Below are 17,549 nucleotides of genomic sequence, written 5' to 3'. Positions count from 1 at the left end.
TAATTAGTTCGGAAAAAGGGTTATAAAAATTTGAACCTGGCTCCACCCAATTTCTCTGGCTGCCTGGTTATTTTGTGTTTTGTTTTTGTTTGTTTGTTTTAGCAAGGTCAAAGTTTATTTATTTTCTTAAATTCTTTTATTGGTACATTTTAGGTATACATTTAGGTACATTTACATTTATCATTGGGAACTTGTACCTTTACATGATGTATCTTGGTTCTTATTTTTTCCCCATTCCCCTGCCCTCCCTTCAACTCCTCCACCTTTCCCTATTTACAAAGACTTTGTTTCCATTTTTTCCTTTTCTCATATTTTTTCCTTTCCCATCTTTCCTTTCCCCTATCACTTGGAAAAGTTTATTTGAAAAGATAAAAGTGAGGAAGAAACTGGCTCTGCAAAGCGAGCTTGGACTGAGTAAAAGAGGAAAAAGCAAGATAAGAGTACACCTGGAAGAAAGCAGGACAGGCTATTGTGAGGAAAGCCATGATAGCAAGCTCTTCTTGGCATCTGTGTCCTTTTATACTTTCCAGATCTTAAGGAAACCTCCAAGAACTTCTACGTTCAGGTCCTGAGAGGTGGTGCTGGGATCCCATGCCTCAGGCTGATGTCAGGTCTAGGCATCCTATTGAAAATCTGCTCAAGTTCTCATGAGAAGTCCATGTGCAGGGCTTGGGAACTGTTCTGTGCATGTGTTCTGAGATCTTGTAATTAACAGTTAACACTTACTTCCCCAGTCAGCTTTGCCACATCCTAATCTCCTATGTCATTTACCCCTGAGACACAAATCCCCATAATTATTTGTGGGGTGTTGAGGTAGTGGAGGTCTCTGCCTTCTATAGCTTCTTTAAGCTGGCAGGGGCTATAGGCCCTCCCTACTGGTGATTATGTGCTGTCCAACTACCTTGGGGTGCTGTGGCTCACTGGCTGGGTTGAAGAAAGAAAAACCTATCAGATAACAATGAGAAAAGAGTTAGTGTTCATTGAGCTTCACTATTAGCCCAAATACCAGGAGCAGGTCAGATTTCCACACTTTCTGTAGTGGCTCTGGAATCTTGCTTTTTGAAGAGAAATCTGGGAAGATGGACTACCTCTAGAAGTTGTAGATTTTCCTGCTTGTGCATTACAGATGAGTGACAAGGCTATTTCCATCAGTGAACCACACCTCCTGAGGGCTTTGGAGGCCAGGTCACTAATGTCCTGCCTGCTTGTCTAGGTCTGGGTGATCACTTATTCTCTAGAGTAGTTAACTTCTGGGCCTATAGCCATCAACAAAGCAGGGTTAATAGTAGTGCAAGTTTTTATAATAGCTCAGAGGTGTCTAATAGCATGGCCTGATACATAGTGAGGCATTCCTTTGTTAATCACAAGTAACCTTTTATCTCCAGAATAGATCTGATCTGATAGGGAGTCAGAACTTCTAGTTTCTATCCCCAAGTTAACTTTGCAGCTTCTTCTGTTAGTATGGGTGCAAAGAATCTCTTATTAGGAGTCCCCTCAACCCCACCTATGGCTATAGATCCAGAATGGGGTTTTCTAGAGAAGTCAGTCAAAACAGAATGAAGCAATTGAATTGATCAAACTAACTTAGAGGAAAGATTCATTTTGGCTCATGGCTTGAGAGGTTTCAGTTCATAGCTACTTGGCCCTGCTCTTTCTGGGGCCATGATGAGCAGAGCAGAACATCATGGTGGGGAGTGCATGGTGGAACAAAGGTGCTAGCCTTGTGGTGGCTGAGAAGCGGGAAGAGAGAGGAAGGGCCAGGTTAAAAATATCCCTTTCAAGGGACACTCCCTACTGATGTACTTCCTCCAACTAGTCTTCCTCACAGCCCCTTAAGTTATGAATGAACCAACAGATTAATTTGCTGCTGAGATCAGAGCCCCCGTGATCCGATACCTCCCAACGGACCCCCTCTGATCATGGCTGCATTAGGGGCTCAACCCATGAGCTTTCGGGGGACATTTCAGATCCAAAGCATAACATGGTAGAACATGACTGGAGGACAAAAAGGCACCTGATCTAATGGAAATGACCTGGGGAAACGTATCAAGCAAGGCCCGTTTGTTCAGATTCTTGGTGCCTCTATGTCTTTGGCTCCTTTCCTCCAGTGCAGGGAAGGCCCCTCTCATGTGGAGGTCATACGACCTGCTTCAGGGGAGGAGCAAGAGCTGAGAATGATATTCCTGCTTCTACTGCTTTCTCAAATGCTAGGGTGCCATATTTTGGGGCTGTATGTCCTGCAACGGAAAATGGGATGATATCCATATAATCCTTTGCGCTCGAATTCTTTCACTCAGCATTTTCCTTGTGGATTCATCCTTTAGTGATGGATACCATTGTAGATCATTCATTCTCATTGTTTAAAAGTCCTAGTTCTCTGGGCCGGGGATTTAGCTCAGTGGTTCTGCTGTCTGCCTCGCAAGCTCAAGGACCTGAGTTCGATCCCTGGTGCCAAAAAAAAAAAAGTCCTAGTTCTCAAAGTGTGGCATACAGAACTTCAGGGGTCCCTGAAAGCACAGCATGGAGTCCATGAAGTCAAAACGATGTTAACAATAATACTAGTTATTTTATGTTATTTTCGCTTTTCACTGTGCTGACACTTCCACGAACGGTGCAAAAGCAGTAATTGGTAGTGCTACTAGAGTCTTAATATTAATCAAGACAGTGACACCAAACTCTACTCCATCCTTTTATTATTCTGAGCAATGCAGTGGGAGGATGCACAGAACTCAGTGCTGTTTTTGGGAGAAGTCTTTGTGCAGGTATCTGAGTCGTGGGTGGAGCTGGCCTCTCGCCTCCTGGAACACAGTTCTGCAGAGAATAACGGGCGGTGACAAACCATAATAATTCAGACTTGGGTACTTTGTGGGCATTTTCTCAAAATTGAACAAAGTGAAACCAACACTTCAAGGGAAATAACTGCACATTGCCGCCAATGATAATATTTGAGCTTTTGAGAGATTAGAATTTGAGAAGATTTATGTCTGCCTCCGTGAGCCTGACAGTTTCCCATTACTTGAAAACTTCACTGATGGGGTAGGTGGTGATAGTAATGGATGTGATTTTCTGATATTTTATGAAATGTGTCAACATTTCAAAAAGCTGCTGTGATGTTGTGATATAATAAGAAATATGTATTTCAGTCTTTGGTCCTGGCCAGAGCTCCTAAAACACTTGTAATTTCCTGAGCAATAGCATCATCCTTTGTTATAATGCATTTGTATTTCCTTTCTGTCTCCCAGCTCCTGAAACTGGCTCCAGAGATTAATGTGAAAGAAATTCCTTTTGTTATCTATAACAAGTCCCTTTCAATTGGACCTGACTTTTTGTTAGTAAGGGTGACTTTCGGAACATCAGAAGGGTGGGCCTGACTCCCAGGGGAGCCAACCTTGTCTTTTTTTTTTTTTCCAACCTTGTCTTTGGAGGACTAGCAGTTGAACTAATCACCAACGGGCACTAGTTTAATCAAGATGCCTAGAAAATAAAACCTCCATAAAAACACCAACAGAATGGGGTTTAGAATGGGTTGGTGGGTGCTCAGAGGTCCTGGGAAGATGGTGTTCCCAGAAAGGGCATAGAAGCTCCATGCATCCCTTGCTCCACACCTTGACCTACCCATCTCTTCCATTTGCACTTCCTGAGCTGGATCCTTTCATGATAAACCAGTAAGTGGAAGTAAAGTATTTCCCTGAATTTTGTGAGCCATTCTAGCAAATGATAGCGTCTGAAGAGGGAGTCACTGTGGGCTCTGACCCTAACTCCAGGTATATGGCAGCAGATCTGAATGGTAAGACATGCGTGCCATGTCCACAGAGAATTGGAGAACAGCTTGGTGTGGGAGAAAAACACCCATTTAGTGTCAAAAGGAAAGGTAAAATAGAAGGAAAAACAGCATTGGTTTTTTTCTCCCTTAATTGCAAAACTTGGTGAACTAATATTTTCCAAATGGTCAATGCCTGATGTTACAGAATCATTGCACATAAACCCTCCACTCCAAAATGCCAGATAGATCTATGGATATTAGTGAAACAGAAGTCCACAAAGCATATTGAAAAAAGAGACATAAAGTTGCTATAAACAAACAAGTTTATTGGTATGGTTTCAGCTTTCTTATTACAACTAACCTTTAAGAAACTATCGCTTGGTCTCAATTCAGTGAGATATTAAAGAATATTTACCACTATCTTAAAATTCTTTCCTTTTTCAATCACATTTATGTATGAAGCTATAATATTATTTCCTTATAACTTCAACTGAAGCAACATATTGACACAGACTGAATGCAGAAGCAAATGTGAGAGTACAGCTGCATCCTAAAAACCTGATATGAGACAGATGTGGAGTGCACACCTATAATCCCAGCACTCTGGGAGGCTGAGGCAGGATGGCAAGTTCCTCCCCAGCCTGGGCAGTTAGCAACTTAGTGAGACCCTGTCTCAAAATAAAAAATGCAAAGGGCTCGGGATGTAGCTAAGTGCAAAGGTCTTAGGTTTTGTGTTTTTTAAAAATTCTTTTATTGGTACATTTTAGGTATACAATATGCTTACATTTATCATTGGGTGTTTGTACCTGTACATGATGTATCTTGGTTCTTATTTTTTTCCCCATTACCTGTGTGCCCTTCACCCCCTCCACCCTTCCCTATTTACATAGACATCATTTCCATTTTTTTTTCTTTTCTCACAATTTTTTCTTTCCCTTCTTCCCTTTCCCTTTCCCCTCCCACTGCCCCTACACTTTTGGACTTTTTCCTATTTCAAATTATGAATTATTCATTTTAATCCTTATTTACACTTTCAGTTTCTCACACTAGAGAAACTATTTGGTATTTACACATGTGTACCCTATTTATTTTACTTAATGGTATGGCCTCAGTGTGCACCCACTTAGCTATAAATGTCTCTAGTTTCTCATTCTTTATGGCTGAGTAGTACTCCATTTTATAAAAAAAACCACATCTTCTTTATCCAGTTTCCAGTTGATGGGCACTTGGGCTGCTTCCAAGTTTTACCTATTACAAACTTTGCTGCTATAAACATGGGTGCACATATATCGCTGTGGTATGATCCTTTTAATTCTTTGGGGAAAATACCCAGCAGGGGATTAGCTAGGTCAAATGGGACCTCTAGTCCTAGTTGTTTGAGGTATCTCCATACTGATTTCCACAGTGGTTGCACCAGTTTGCACTCCCACCAGCAGTGGAGCAGTGTTCCTCTTTCCCCACATCCCTGCTAACATTTGTTATTGGTTGATTTCTTGATAGCGGCCATTCTTTCTGGGGTGAGGTAGACTCTCAGTGTTGTTTTCATCTGCATCTCTCGAATGACCAGTGATGTTGAACATTTTTTCATACATTTATTTGCTGCTTTTACTTTGTCTGAGAAATGTCTGTTCATTTCAGATGCCCATTTTTGAATTGGATCTTTGAATTTGGGGGGGTCTGATTTTTTTCAATTCTTTATATATTCTAGATAGTAGCAAAGGTCTTAGGTTTAATCCCCAATAACACACATGTGCACGTGCACACAAACAGAGCCCCCTCTCCTTGTGATTCACATTTCTACCGTGACCATGCATTTTACAGTGTGGCTTTGCTATGCCTCTCAAAAGAGGGGAGTCTACCTTCCCTCCCCTTGAATCTGGGCTTGCCTTTTTTGTTGTTTTGTTTTGTTTTGGTGCCGGGGATCAAACTCAGGACCTTGCACTTACAAAGCAGGCACAGTACCACTGAGTTAGATCCCTGGCCCCTGGGCTTGTCTTTTGACTGGCGTTGCCCAGTGGAATGTGGTAGAAGGGACGTGTCCTAATTCCAAGGCTACACCTTAAGGAATAAGGCCACTTTTTCTTCTTAGCACATTTCTGCTTCCACATAAAGAAACCAGGACTACCTTACTGTAGGGCAGGAAGCGCCCCTGCAATGGGCAGCAGCCATGGATCCCCCAGGGGCAACACAGTCAGCACCCCACTGAGCTCCCCCTGACTATAACTGTATGAATGAGCCCAGCAAACTGTGCGGAGGAGATAAGGAATCATTTTGGCCTCCCCAAAGTGCCAGCCCACAGAATCATGAAAAAATACACCATTAGTATCCTAAGCCACTAAATTTTGGGGTGAGTTGTTATGTTGCAATAAACAACTGATACACAGACTCGGAGACCCCTGCATGGTTTTCATCAAATGGAAGTTTTTATTTTTTTTTTGTTCCATAGTAGTGAGGACTGAACCCAGGACCTTGTGTATGCTAGGCAAGTGCTCTGCCACTGCACCAACTTGAATTAGCACGCACCCTCAAAACTATCTTCTTAATTATGAGTATATGAAGATATGATTGAAAATATGGTGAATGTTTAAATTTTAAACACTCATGACGGTAAAAGACACATTGCCATTGATCCTCTTCCAAATGAACCCCCCTCCCTTCGAGTACACTCATCCCATTGTTCTTGCCACTTTTGGAAGCAGCTCTGGGAGTCCTCTATTGTGTGTCTTTAGTTGGGCTGTTGTGACTGCCTTGATGTCCTAAATTGATTCAAAACATTTCCCTTTCTTTCCCCCTCTTTGGTTTTTTTGAGACAGGTTCTCACTATGCAGTTCAGGTTGGGCTTGAATTCACTATGTAGACCAGGGTGGCCTCAAACTCACAGTGATCCTTCTGCCTCAGCCTCCCGAGTGCTGGGATTACAGCCATGTGCCACCATACCTGACCCACTTGCCTTTCATGGTTATTTTGACTTTAGTAAACAGCCAGGAATCCCCTGTACCAAAAAAAAAAAAGCCAGAAGTTACATAGTGAATAAGGTGGATGAGAACACACCGTTAGGTTTTCATGAGTTTGCCTTTCCATTGGATGGTATTCAGCCACAGCATTCACTGGATTTTTGATCACACCCCATTAAGACACTCAGGAAAAAGGACTTCCAGAACTGGTTCAGAAAGTACCAAGAACGATGGGATAAGCAGGTTCGAAGTGAGGGGGAGAATTTTGAAGGGGATTAATGGCAATGTGTCTTTTGGTATAATAAATTTAAAAAAATTTAAACATTCACCATATATTTTGATCACCCCTTGTAGATTTGCATTTCTCCTGTGTCGCATGTGCTGGATGGCTTCCCTCTAGATCCACTTTGTATGCCTTCCCACCTTGTTCTCTATGGTAGGAGGCCAACCTGTCATTTTGTTATGTACTTGGCCAGTGGGGAGAAGTTAAAAGATTGCAATGGAACCCCTAAACTTCCCATCTCCATGTGTCCCCATTGGTTCTAGAGGGGACCCCATCACCCCACCCTTGTACTTTGAGGAGAAGGTGCCTCTGTACAGACTGTATCCTCTGCCTTCTACCTGAATTCTGCTCCTCTCTTTTCTCCAGGTCCTTCCAGAAACACTCATTCTCTTTCTCTTGACTGCAAAATTTCCTTCCTAGCTGGCTTTTTTTTTCACAACATAGTTATATCTTAACTGTTTCTTGTCTTCACATACAATGTGATGGTTTGGATCTGGAATGCCCTTTTAAGGAAGGGGCAGAGCCTAGTGGGGGTCTGGGGTCATGGAGGTGTCCAGTGTCAGAAGTCTCGGAACTCTTGTCTCTTCCTCAGTCTTCTTATTTTCCCCCTGGCCATGAGGTGAATGGTTTTGCCACATGCTCCTCCCATGCTGCAGCCTTGTTACAGGCCCAAAGGCAATGGGGCCAATTGGTCAGACTGGAACCTTCAAAACTGTGAGCCCAAATATACCTTTCCTCCTGATAAGTTTATTTTCTCTAGTATTTGTTGCAGTAATGGAAAGCTGACACACACACACACACACACACACACACACGCACACACACTTTTTTGTGGAACTAGGGATTGAACCCAGGATTTTATACTGAGTTATATCCCCAGCCCTTTTTTATTTTGAGACAGAGTCTCCCTAACTTGTTAAATTGACTAGGCTGGGCTTGAAGTTGTGACCCTCCTGCCTCGGCCTCCCAGGGTACTGGGATTCCAGGTGTACACCACAGGCCAGCCACACACACACACACACACACACACACACACACACACATATACACACACACACACACACCACTGTTGTCAGTTCTGTATCCCACTGTAGCTATTACAGAAGCTCCTCCACTTATGGTGGGGTTACATCTTGATAAACCCATCATAAACTGAAAATATTCTAAGTTCAAAATGTATTTATTCCACCTAGCTTGCAGAACTTAGGCCTCAGCAACCAACACACTGCAGGGCATCAGTTGTTACCCTCAAGACTATGGGGCTGACTGGGAACTGCAGCTCACAGCTAACTGACTGCCAGCCCAGGAAAAGATCAAGCTCTCAAATTCAAAGTTGAGTTTTGCTGAACTTTGTAAAACTTTGTAAAAGTTGAAAAAAATTGTCAAATTCAATGATTATAAGTCAGGCCCCAGCAATATTCTACATTCCGGCTGGGCATGCTTATAATCCTGACACTCTGGGAGGCTGAGGCAGAAGGGTATAAGTTCAAGCCCAGCTTAGGCAATTTAGTGAGAACCTGTCTCAAAATAAAAAGTAAAAACATCTGGGGATGTAGCTCAGTACAAAGGCTCTGGGTTTAATCCCCAGTACTGAAAAATAAAATTCTATTCCATCCTTTCTTTGGAGCACATCTTCATGGGAAGATGGTCTCTGCTCACTGGTTTCAAGATCCCATGTGCTTAACTCAGTAGTCTGCTCTGCCCTTGCTAAACTTGGAATCCTCTTAGGTACTGCACTGAGCTGCCAAGTCTATGTTCTGTCAGAGCAGGTAAAGTTCACCGTGCACTGTTTTTTCCAACTCTGTGTTCAATGATGTCACATTGGTGGCTTGAGATAGGCATGGTGGATACATTGACACCATAGAGACCAGCAGAGGTGACTCACCAGGGTTGCCACAGAGGGCCAGCTGCTGAGCTTCCACGTGCTGCTGGATGAAGTCTGATCCATTCTGACCTGTGTGAACTTTCTCGCTCCTTATGCAAGCTGGGCTTGCCCTAACCTGGCTGTGACCTTCCATGTATGTGAACTAACTTGACTAACTCAAATTTATCATTGAAATTGATGGGAAGCACAGTAAGGGATGTATCACTGATGAGCCATTGATGCGGGAGGCACTAGAGGTTACAAGTTGACTATGATTAAGTGTGAAGTTCATTGTATTGCAAGATATTTGTGGTAACAGTACATTGGACACATTTGTAAGTACTTTTGAGGCTTTCAGTTTCATTTTCATTTAACTTTGCCAATATCAGTTGCAAACTTAAGTTATCAAAATAAACATTTGGCTGGGGCAGGAGAATCGCAAGTTACAGCCCAGCCTGGGCAGCATGGAGACTTAGCAAGACCCTGTCTCAAAATAAAAAAGGGGGGTAAGGGTGTAGCTGAGTGTGAAGGGCCTGGGTTCAATTGCCAGTACTGCAAAAAAAAATTACACACACACACACACACACACACAAGTATATTTCCAGCATAGCAAATGGTATTGTGCTGCATCTGGTTTTTGTCAGGGTCAGATTGGTAAAGAAAATGGGATATACTGAATTCCAGCGCCCTTACATTCTGTATGGCCTTTCCAATCATATTTTTTTTTCCTTGTGGTACTGGGGATTGAATCCAGGGTCTTTGCACTGAGCTCTATAGTTCCGGCCCCTCCCCTTTTAAATTTTGACATAGGGTCTTACTAAGTCACTGAGTTGCCCAGGTTGGGGACCTGCTATCCTCCTGTCTCAGGCCCCTAGAATGCTGGGATTACAGGTGTGCACTACCAAACCTGGCTCCTAACGGTCCTTATGCTGTAGGTTAGCAAACCCACGTGAAGTTTCTGCTAGCTGCTGCCGGTGTCCACACAGACCTGGGGCAAGTTTGTCTTGGGGTGGGAACCCATCTCCTGCCTGGCCTCCAGTAGCACCATCTCTGTGAGATGAATGGCATCTCTTAGTCTTGCTGGGTGGCCATTACAGAGTTGGGATGGATCACTTCTCAGAATTTGGGCTCACTGGGGGTCAAGACAGATGGTATCACATACACTCACAGGGAGGTAGGAGACTTTTTCTGGAGGTATTGGGCATCAACCCAGGGCCTTGCACATGCCAGGCAAGGACTCTACCACTGAGCTCCAGCCACAGCCCAAGAGTTTTCTTTTTTACACAGTGAGGCTTTTGGGGGAGGGCAGGGCAGCCTCCCCAGCTGATCTGAAGTTGGCTTAAGAGAGCTGGGGAAGGAGACTGGCTTGGGACTGGCATGGGGTAAGGAGGGCAGCTCAGTGTGGTTCCCTGTGTGCTCACATGTAAAAAATTTTTTTCAAGTCCTGGGGCTGGAATCCAGGGCTTTGCACCTTCTAGGCAAGAGCTATACCCTTGAGCTACAATCCTGGCCCTGGGGATGGTGTTTTTTGTTTTTGGTTTTTTTCCTCCAGTACTGAGGATTGAACACAGGGTCTCTGTACTGAGCTACATCCCCAACCCATTTTTAGTTTTTAATTTTGAGACAGGGTCTTGCTAAGCTGCCCAGGATGGGCTGCAATTTTTGATCCTCCTGTCTCAGCCTCCCAGAGTACTGGGACTATAGATAGGCATGTGGCACCACGCCCAGCTGGCTTGTATGGTTTGAACTCCTGTTGGTGGCAAAGGATGGAGCACCCAGGATTTCTCCTCAGTTTCCACAGATGTGCGTGTCAAGTGGAAAAGGCAGAGTGAGATTGAAAAGCTTTCAGCAGTATCTATGAAGCAACCCTAGTGTTTTCTGCTCTCACACGGAGGGCTTGTGGCACCAGGTGTGTGTGGTGTTCCCAAAGGAAGCAGTTCCTCAGCAGACACCAGCTGGCTATCCTAGAATTCGGTCCAGTCTGCCTTGTCCACCTGGAGTCAGAGTCAGATCCCACCTGGAGCTGTGCTCTGTCCCTCAGTGGCTGCTGCTTCTGCCTCCATCACATCCCCTTTCACAGTCACTGCCAGTGATCCCCATCCTGTTTAGTCTGGACCCAGTGCTCAGCAGTTCCTTATAAGGGTGAAGCTCTCTCCGGCAAAATATTTTCTGAGATTTTTTTTTCAATATTGAGGATTGAATCCAGGGCCTTCACATTGAGCTACATCCCCAGCCTTTTAAAATTTTTTATTTAGAGACAGGATCTCCCTCAATTGCCCAGATTGGGCTGGAATTTGCAGTCTTCCTGCCTCAGCCTCCCAGAGTGCTGGGATTATGAACATGTATCACTACGCTTGGCTCAGACTTAAAAAAAAAACAAAACTAGGATTCTCCAGCCCCCCCCCCCCCCATATTCCTGTGCCCCCTGTGCTGTTTATGTTTTGGTATCTTCTGGGCAGCGCCCCTCATGTCTGGAGGTGCTCGGTTCTCTCCCCTTCCCTGCAGCCAAATGCTACTGGCTGTCTCAGCTCCATCTACCACAGGTGCTTCTCACGGCCAGGTCTTCTGGCGATGTCTGTGTGATTCTCGAGAGGGATGTATCTGCCTGTCCTTCCCCTGCCTCTCACTTACTGTGTCTGTTGTTTTTTAATGGACTAATTTTTTTCAGTTTTATTCACAGCAAAATTGAGTAGAAGGCACAGAGAGCTCCTATATATCTCCTTCATTCACAAATTGTCTCCCCCATTATCAACAACTGGTGCCAGGAAGGTGCATGTGTTACAATTCACGAATCAACACAGACACATCAGTATCACCCAAAGTCACATTTTGGTGAGGACCAAGGTCTAGTGACAGGTACCCCTGTCACTATAGAACCACACAGAGTATTTTCACTGATCTAACGTCCCTGAAAATCCTCTGTGCTCTACCCCCTCATTCTTCCTTCCCCTCAAACGCTGGCACGGGACTAGTTTTTACTCCCTCCATAGTTCTGCCTTTTCCAAAATGTCCTAGTGTTGGAACCATGCAGTATGTAGCCTTTTCAGATTGGCTTCTTTCACTTATTGATAAACATGTAGTTCTCTTTCATTTCTTCCTCCCTCCCTCCTTTCTTGCTTGCTTGCTGGAGATGGAGCCCAGGGCCTTACACACACTAGGCAAGTGCTTTATTGCTCAGCTACACCTCTAATCTTTCCTTCATGCTGTGTGTGTGTGTGTGTGTGTGTGTGTGTGTGTGTGTGTGTGTGTTATGGAGGTCAGAACCCAGGACCTCTGCCCTAAAAACATCCCCAACCTTTTTTTTTTTTTGAGACAGGGTCTTGCTAAGTTGCTAAGTTACTTAGGCTGGGCTCCAATTTGAGGTCCCCCTGCCTCAGCCTTCCGGGGTGCTGGGATTACAGGCATGTGTCACAATGCTCAGTGTTTTGTTTCTGGGTTTTTTTTTCACTTTTTAAATGGCTATCCTAGAATTTGCAATAAACAATTATAATTAATTCAAGTCCATTTTTAAGTAACATTAACATTTCACAAGTGTTATATCTTACAATAGCAAAATAATCAGGGAAATGGCAGAGTGGTGAGGGGCAACAACTTACAGCCTTTCCTAGACTTGGAATCCAGACACTAGAAAACAGTAACTTGGCAAAGAAAGAGTAAAAAAAGGAGAAGGAGATCCATGGGAACCTGGAAGAAGTGACAGAAAACTTAAAAGCTACCGAGAAATTGAAACAAAAGAACATAACGTGGAGAAGGGGATTAAACATTCTGGACTTTTTCCCCACCCCCCCAGCTCCCCGTGTTTGAGAAAGGGAGACTGAATCTTCAGAAACAAAGTGAATGCTGGGGACTCCAGGGGGCCCTGATACAGGAAAGAATATTGGATATGAAAAATTATTGTTGCAGCAAAGTGGAACAGCTCAGTGCTATAGCCAAGTGTTACAGCTCAGTGTCACAGCCAAGTGCCACAGCTCTGAGGCACAGCTGAGTGTTACAGCTGAGTATTACAGCTCTTAGTTGCCGCTATTGCAATTTGAAGAGGTGGAGAAAAACCTTTATTACACCAGCAAGCTCAGTGGAGTTCATACTCTGAAGTCTGAGCACTTGACTAGAAACGGTAGCCTCTTCATATAGGAATCCACTGGGTGGGCGAGCATGCTCACTGAAGTGGGGGAGGGGGAGTTACAGACCGTTCCTGAAAGGGGCAGAGCTAATGGAATATTCCTAACACGGGCAGAGCTAACAGAACATTCCTGAGAGGTCATGAAGTTCAAACAATTACAAAACATTTTGATACATTGAGCAGAAGCACTGCCCAGCAGCACAAACTGTTACATTTCTGGAACAAAACGTTCTGTGGGGGAAAAAAATGGAGGCAAGGGCCTGTCATATTGTATAGTATTGCTCTATCATTATATCTCCCAACCTGTTAGATGTGTGATATGCTAAGCTCTTGTTTTCTAAAAATTGAAGAATGAATTCTAGGAACAACAGAGATTAAGAATAGGAAGATATTTATTGATAGGATAGCTCCTGATTGGCAGGAGGGGTCTGGAATGGTAGCTAAGGACCCCACTCTATAGGGGAGTTTTATGAAGTAAAACCCACATGGGTACAATGTGGGCCACAGCCATGATCATCCAATAAGGTTACAAGTGTAGTCATTTAGGTAATAGTGGTCCAATTGGCAAAAAAGTCACACAACAAGTGTGGATGGAAAGAATAAAGACTTCTCCTAGGAAATGATGGGGCTAGAGGTCTCTGGTCACCCACTGGGGTGGCTTATGTCTATCTAGACTTCATTAGGCCCAGTGTTTGTCCTTTGAGGAAGGATATAGGTCTGGTCACCTTGTCTTTATCTTGAGGCCTGGTCTCCAACAGATGTGTCTCTGACAGCAGTCATGGTGTGTTTCACCTTTGTCTTGACTCTCGAGGACCTAGCCCTATCTGACTGCCTATACTGCCTATAATATTTCTACCTAATTCAGCTGTCTATAATAGCCCCAGGGAAAACCATGGTGGTGGGACAGACCAGCAGTTACTGTGATCTGCAGGGACAGTTTGGGGCCCTGCTCCCATAGGAGTCCATTGACAGATAACAATTGGTGAGTCATTTCAGTTCAGTTGCCTGGCATATCCCTGGAGAGAGTATGGCTTGAGCACTATTCTGGGAAAGGGTGGAGTGTTTGAACCGCAGACTCAGAGCAGCTGTGGGGTGGCTTCACTTCAGGATTCCTAGTATTGCACTCCCACAGTGACTGAGTGAGACACAGTCATGGTCAGGGAACAGACTGGAGACCCTCTGAGGATTTGAGGTCAGGTGGAAAAGACACAGCACTCCCCCACTCCCTGACCAGAAGTTAGACATAGCCTGAGTTGATCTGGATTTGAAAGTCATGGCATTGGAGACCTTGCCTTATCATCTGCTGGTGCCTGCATCAAACACAGATCTGGGGTCTGACTGCTTTCTTTATTTACCAGCCCAAGCAGGGACACATCTTAACTTGGACTCTGTCACAGCCTGGGAAAAGCAGAGAGACCTCAGAGAATTGCTAGACTCAAAATTGCAGTTCCTGGAACAAAAACCACACATTCAAAATCACAGAGAATTTTTTTTCCTTTCTTCTTTCTTCTTCACTAGTTTTATTGAGGTTTGGGCAATTTTCCTTTGTCTTTTTTCCTTGCTTCTTTTTCTTTCTCTTTTTCTTACTTCGTTTTCCCCCTTTTCCCTTTAATTTTTCTGTCTTATTTTTGTTCTCCATATAATTTCTTTTTTCTTCTATTTCTCATTAGTTTTTTTGTGTGTTACCATTAGCTAATTATGTAAACATCCTTCTACTTCTCAATAGTATCCTTTGTCCCACTTCTCTCTCCTCTTCCTCATATATTGTAGTTTAATGTTTCAAAATTTTCTTCTTACAGTCCCCTGTTCCCAAACCCCTATCTCTTAAATACTGTAACCATTAAGCTTTATTATTCTCTACATAGTTAATTCTATAAAATTACTGTTGAGGGCCGGGAATTTAGCTCAGTGGTTCCACTGCCTGCCTCGAAAGCTAAGGACACGAGTTCAATCCCCAGTACCACCCCCCCCAAAAAACCAACAAATTACTGTTGAAATATTTTCTACCATTAGCAGAGATATAACTGTCACATTTAGTTCACATTAGCTATAAGTCAATACCTGGGTTGTCTTAGTGTTTATACCATAATTGTGGATTTCTTCTCTGGTGTTAAGAATGGTCCATAATTGGTTCTTATGGTATGTTAATACAATTTGTTGGATACTTCCATAGCTGATTTTCTTGCTATTGCCAGGGTTGCATAATTTTTGCTGTCAGGAGGTTTTCTCTGTAAGCCAATATCTAGATTAGACTTAACTATACTGGGTACATTTCCAGAAAATTCAGTGTTGGGCTAATTACATTGCATCCTCCCCTCCCAAATTACCCTTGTGGTTGGATCATGGGGCAGAGGCAAAGGACTACAGTTAGCATGCCAAAAGAACATCTCTAAAAAGTGACTAACTAAATAGATCTCTATATGTCTTAGTTACTTTTCTTATTGTTGAGACAAAATACCCAACATCCACAAATTAAAGGAGGGCTGGGGATTTAGCTCAGTGGTTCTCTGCCTGCCTTGAAAGCACAAGGTCCCCAGTTCGATTCCCAGTGCCAAAAAAAATGCCCAAGTTAAAGGAGGAAAGGTTTATTTTAGCTCACTGTTTGTAGAAGTTTCAGTCCATAATCGGCTGACTCTAAGACAGAGCATCATGGCAGCATGGAAGAGAAGCATCACAGAGAAGAAACAATTCATGGGAGGGCGGGCAGGAGGCGCTGAGCAGCAGCAAGCAGCAAACCTCCTTTTTCCTTTTATACATTCCAGGCTACAAACCTTTTGGGTGGTGCCACTCACACCCAGGATGGGGCTTCTCATTTCCCAGCCCTCAGAACTATGATAAACCAATTAGTGAACTAATGCAGTACCACAAACCCTTAATCCCAGCATAACACCCTTAATCCATATTCACACACCCTAGATCCAGCAACCTCTGAAAAGACCACCTATAAACACATGAGGTTTTGGGGGAACATCTAGATACAAGCCATAACACTATACTAGCACCAAAGTGTTTCCACTATAAGCCCTCACAAACCTCAGCATTAAACAAAAACAACAGAAATGTGAGAAGACAATAAAATACCTCCCCAAATTCCCAACTCCTACGAATCCAAACAGGGGGCATAGAAAGGGTGAATACCATAAGCCACACCCAAATACCTTGAAAAGATAACAGAGAAGGTTAGAAAGAAGATCAAATAGGTATTCAGCAGGATCACAGAAAAGATAACAGATAATGGAATAACCAAAATGACCAAAGACCTTTCAGGAGACATGAATGAAAAGCTATCTGAGTGAGATAAAATGATATAAAACATAAATGACCAGATTAGAAAAGCATTAACATCTATGAAAAGGCTTTAATCAGAAATCCAGAAGATTAAAAACTATGTTGAAAGTATGGCAGCAGAAGCAACCAACGTAAAGGCAGAATTTCTGAATTAGAAAACATGGATGCCTTCAAAGATCTACTACTCAGATACCTTAAAAACAACAAGAGAACATGAAAAAATGGATCTAACAACTGCTAGGCAATGCAAGTAAGACTAATCTAAGAGTAATTGGAATAAGTGAAAAATCAGAAGGCAGCACAAAAGGCATAAAAAAGCTGTTCACAGAAATAATAGCAGAAAACTTCCCAAGTAAAGGGAAAGAAATAAACATACAGATAAATGATGCATATAGAACCCCAAATAGCCAAGAACAAAAGAGAACTTCTCTAAGTGAGATCATAGCCAAAGTTCCAGAAGTCCACCACAGGGACAAAATCCAAAAAGCTGTTGGAGAAAAGGCAATGAATCACATAAAGCTAAACCCATTAGAGTAACAGAAGATTTTTCAACATAAACCTTGAAGGCCAGGAGGGCTTAGAGTGAAATGTTTCAAACCCCAAAAGATAACAGCATCCAACCCTGACTTAGGTATCCTGCAAAACTTTGCTTCAAAACTGATGGTGAAATAAGGATTTTCCATGACAAGGAGAAACTCGAGAAATTCATGACCATCTAACCAGCACTCCAAAAAATTCTCAAGGATGTCTTAGGAAGAGACAATGAAACCAAAAAGAATGAATACACCTGACAGGAAGAGCAGCTAAACAGAAGGAAAAAAATGAGGAAATCAGCAACAGGAAAATAATGCAATGATAAGAATAAGTGGGCACCTTTCAGTAATAACTCTCAATGTGAATACTCTCAATTCCCCAATCAAAAGACATAGACTGGCAAAAATGGATCAAGAAACAAAACCCAACAATATGTAGTGTACTAGAAACACATTTAACTAGAAAAAGAATCTCACAGATTAAATATCAAAGGATGGAAAGCAATATTCTAAGCAATGGGAACCTGGAAAAATTCTAATCTCAGACGAGGTGGATTTCAAGCCCAAATTGATCAGAAGAGACAAAGAAGGTCACTATAAATTGGTTAGGGGGACAATTCAACAAGAAGAGATAACAGTTGTAAACATACATGCACCAAAATTCATCATGCCTAACTTCATAAACACTAGTGAATATGAAAAATCAGATAGACACCAATACAATTGTAATGGGGAACCTCAATA

The 17,549-nt window shown here is 43.0% G+C and overlaps 1 long non-coding RNA gene across 1 annotated transcript in view; it reads right to left on the bottom strand.

Annotated features, from left to right (window-relative positions):
- Positions 1 to 2,676: 2,676 nt before the first annotated feature.
- Positions 2,677 to 17,549, bottom strand: part of LOC110348257 (uncharacterized) — a 28,132-nt gene continuing 13,259 nt past the window's right edge. Inside the window, exon 3 of the long non-coding RNA XR_002393347.2 lies at positions 2,677 to 2,811. This is a non-coding gene — a long non-coding RNA (uncharacterized LOC110348257). The remainder of the gene's footprint in view (positions 2,812 to 17,549) is intronic.

Source organism: Heterocephalus glaber, unplaced genomic scaffold (assembly GCF_053883595.1).
Source record: "Heterocephalus glaber isolate CG9 unplaced genomic scaffold, H.glaber_assembly_v1.0 deba00001610, whole genome shotgun sequence".
Lineage (NCBI taxonomy): Eukaryota > Metazoa > Chordata > Mammalia > Rodentia > Bathyergidae > Heterocephalus > Heterocephalus glaber.
Note: the sequence above shows the minus strand (reverse complement) of the source record. Positions and strands in the feature narration are given on the sequence as shown.